The sequence below is a fragment of the Leucopleurus acutus genome, assembly GCF_964270905.1.
Source record: "Leucopleurus acutus genome assembly, chromosome: 2".
Taxonomy (NCBI): Eukaryota; Metazoa; Chordata; class Mammalia; order Artiodactyla; family Delphinidae; genus Leucopleurus; species Leucopleurus acutus.
Genome location: NC_139143.1, coordinates 86,854,400 through 86,858,389, shown reverse-complemented (window position 1 = coordinate 86,858,389; position 3,990 = coordinate 86,854,400). Strand labels below are relative to the sequence as shown.

The window sequence follows — 3,990 nt, the reverse complement described above, 5'->3', positions numbered from 1 at the left end:
CACACGGACTTAGTTGCCCCACAGCATGTGGGATCTTATTTCCCCAACCAGGGATCAAACCCACGTCCCCTGCATTGGGAGGCAGATTCTTAACCACTGGACCACCAGGGAAGTCCCCTATGTGTCTCTTTTAATGCCAATACTACATTGTTTTGATTACTATATTAACTATGTAATATGGTTTAAAATCAGGGAGCATGATGCCTCCAGCTTTGTTCTTCTTTCTCAAGATTTCTTTGGCTATTTGGTGTCTTTTGTAGTTTCATATGAATTTTATAATTATTTGTACAATTTTGGTGAAAAATGCCAATAGGAATTTTGATAGGGATTGCACTGAAACTATAGATTGCTTTGGGCAATATCAAATTTTAACAATATTAATTCTTCCAATTCATAAATACAGAATATCTTTTCATTTGTTTGTGTCTTTTTCAATTTCTTTCATCAATATCTTGTAGTTTTCAGTGTACCTGTCTGTCACCTCTTTAAATTTATTTCTAGGTATTTAATTCTTTTTAGTACAATTGTAAATAGAATTGTTTTATTTCTCTTTCTGAGAGTTTGTTTTCAGTGCATAGAAATGCAACATATTTTCGTATATTGATTTTGTATTTTGCAACTTTGCTGAATTTATTTTTTGTTGTTGAGTTGTAGGAGTTCTTTATATATGCTGGATATTAATTCCTTATCAGATATATGACTTGCAAATATTTTCTCATATTCTATAGGTTATCTTTTACTTCTTGTTAGTGCCCTTTGATGATACTTTAATTTTCATGACGTAAAATTTATTTTTCTTTTGTTTTCCTGTAATTTTGGTATCATATCTATGAAATTGTTGCCAAATATAATGAAATCAAGATTTCTCCTCAACGTTTTCTTATAAAAGTATTATAGTTTTAGCTCTTAAGTTTTGTTCTTTAATGCATTTTGTGTTAATTTTGTGTATTATATAAGGTAAGGGACCACTTCTTTCTTTTGCTTGTGGATATCCAGTTTTCCCAGAACCACTTATTGAAAAGACTTTTTTTCCTCCCATTGAATAGTCTTGGTACCCTTGTTGAAAATCAACATATATGTGAGAATTTATTTCTGGGCTGTTTATTCTATTCCATTGGTCTATATGTCTCTCTTATGCTAGTACAATATTGTTGCTTTGCAGTAAGTTTCAAAGTCAGGAAGTGTGAGTCCTCCAACTTTATTGTTCTTTGCCAAGATTGTATTGACTATTCAGGGTCCTTTACAATTTCATATGAATTTGAGGACTGGCTTTTCCATTTCTGTGGGAAAGATATATAGAATTTTGAGATTGATCAAAATGTGTAGATCATTTTGGATATACTGACATCTTAACAATGTTAAGTCTTTTTAACCATGAACATGGGATGTCTTGCCATTTATTTATGTCTCCTTTAATTTCTTTCAGCAATGCTTTGTGGTTTTCAGTGTAAAAAGTCTTTCAGCTCTTTAGCAAGACATTATAAATACTTAATTCTTCTAGATGTCATTGTAAATGGAATTGATTTTTTTAACTTCCTGTTTGGATTGTTCATCATTTTTAGTGTACAGAAACGCAAATGATTATTGTGTGTTTAATTTTGCTGAATTTGTTTATGAGCTCTAGTAGCTTTCTGTGGCTTCTTTGGTATTTTCTCTATATAAGATCATGTCTTCTGTGAATAGATAGTATTACCTCTTTCTTTCCAATTTGGGAAATTGTACTCCTAATATTTTAAAACTATAAGCAGAGCTCAAGATTTACATAACTGAAAAAAACCTACAATGGAGTACACTGAAAAGTAGCACTGATTCTGATTCTGCAGGTGATTAAATTCTTTATATTTTTCTAATTTTCCTTATTTTTTGCAATTAAATCTTATTTCTTAGAAAAGTTAATATGCTTACCAAAAAGGGCAATGATAGGAGGTAGATATTACCAAGGTAGTGAGAAATGAGTTCATACTAATGAAGGGGTTGGTGGCTTGTTGCTGGTTTTAACCAAGTCTGCACTTATTTTCACACGCCAGTAGCCATGCAAATTTCTGGGTGGTCCCTGGGCCTGAGCTGGTTAGATCTGCTGAGTGAGAAGTTCTGGTCTCTCTGAAGACACTTCTGCACACCTCATTCCACAGTCCAAACTGTCTATATCCAACATTATTTTACATGGCCCTATAAGTTTACAAGCCCATTTGGGGTGCTCCTTGTACGTTCTCATTATGGCTTCTTTTTTCTCATTGTTTTGTAGCTGTGATGCCCCTTGAAATGAACAAACAGATGTCGCCGAATTCATCTTCTTGGGATTTTCCAACCATCCCAACCTACAGGGTTTGTTCTTCCTGGTCTTCCTTGTCATTTACCTGACAACTCTTTTCAGGAACACACTCATAATAATGGCCACAAGAGTCAGTCCTGCCCTCCACACCCCAATGTATTATTTCCTCAGCAACCTGAGTTTCTTGGACACCTGCTACACATCTACCACTATTCCAGTCATGTTGGTGAACTTCTTCCAGGAGAAGAAGACCATCTCCTGTGAGGGCTGCTATTCCTAGATTTTCTTCCTTGTGACATGTGCTGGCACTGAGGGTGTTTTATTGGCAACTACGACTCCTGACTGCTATGTAGCCATCTGCCACACTCTTCAATATCCAGTCCTCATGAATGTGAAGGTCTGTGTTTGTTTGGCAACTGGGTCCTGGCTATGTGGGCTGGTGAATTCTGTGACATACACAGTGCTGTCAGCTACACTCATTCTGTGTGGGCCTAACAAGATCAGCCACTTTCTCTGTGATATTCCATTGCTCCTGAAGCTCTCCTGCTCAGACACCTCTCTCGGTGAGTCTGTGCTCCATGTGGCCAGTGCAACCATTGGCCTGAGCCCCTACCTGTTTACTGCAGTGTCCTACATACTTATCATCTCTGCCATCCTTCGGATTTCCTCTGCTCAGGGCAGGAGCAAGGCCTTCTCTACCTGTGCACCCCACCTCACTATGGTGGTGGTCTTTTATGGAATGGCCAACTTCAACTATGACAGACCCAGAGTAGGCTACTCCCTCGATATGGATATCCTGGTCTCTGTGCTCTTCTGTGTTATAAACCCCATGTTAAACCCCATTATCTACATGTTAAATCCCTTGTTTGAGAAAAAAGGAGGTCAAATGTGCCCTGTGGAAGCTGGTTGGAGGGTGTGTGTTCCCTGACAATATTAGTGTCTAGCTCACTGGTCTTCAAACTGAGGTATGCAGCCACCTGAAAAAATTTCCAAAGTATTTGTAATATACATAGTTTTAGAAAGCCTATATCCAGATCCTCAGTTCCGATATATACACCAGTTCCTAAAATTTATCTTCCCAAGAACTTTCTCTCCTCTCTTTCCACAAATACTGTTTTTCCACTGTACAACAAAGGCAGTAAGGAAAATCAAACAGAATTGGGTAGAAAGGGAAAGGAAGTGATGAGGTTGAGACCTGTGCTTCTGGGAGGAGACTCAGAGGAAAAGGGAGAATGCACAGGTGGAGTTCTTCCCTGAGAAGTAGTGTGAGCCACATATTGGGCACCTCACCCATGGGGTTGACACAGGGAAGATGAGTCACCCTGGATGCTTGGAGGGCCAGTGGTACTAACAGGAGGGCTGGGAGTCCAGGGAAGCCTGGACTCTGCTTGTGAGGAGCATGCACATGCTTGCTTGGTCCTGAAGCAGGGCAGAGAGAGGATTGAAAATTGTATAGGCTACTGGCTGGTTTCCCATTACTGCTCTGGTGTGTGCCCCAGCCTAAGCTGAGCACACATTTCAGCCCCACTTGGGAGACCGGTTTTGAGAAACAGAGGTGGCTCTGACCCAAAGTGGTGCCTGAGCAGGGCAGCAGCAGCCATTACTGACACTTAGGCAGCACATCAGAAGCAGCTCCAATCTCTATCTTCAGATAGACTGCCACAGCCCATACTGCAACCCATGCTGGGAGCCCGCCTGGGCCCTGCCTACCCTGTGGC

General features: G+C 39.6%; 1 pseudogene across 1 annotated transcript; it reads left to right on the top strand.

Moving 5' to 3' along the window:
* The first annotated feature begins 2,261 nt into the window (after positions 1-2,261).
* LOC309958092 (olfactory receptor 5V1-like) lies at positions 2,262-3,200 on the top strand (annotated as a pseudogene). The gene has a single exon. The product of its transcript is annotated as an olfactory receptor 5V1-like (transcript).
* Positions 3,201-3,990: the final 790 nt, after the last annotated feature.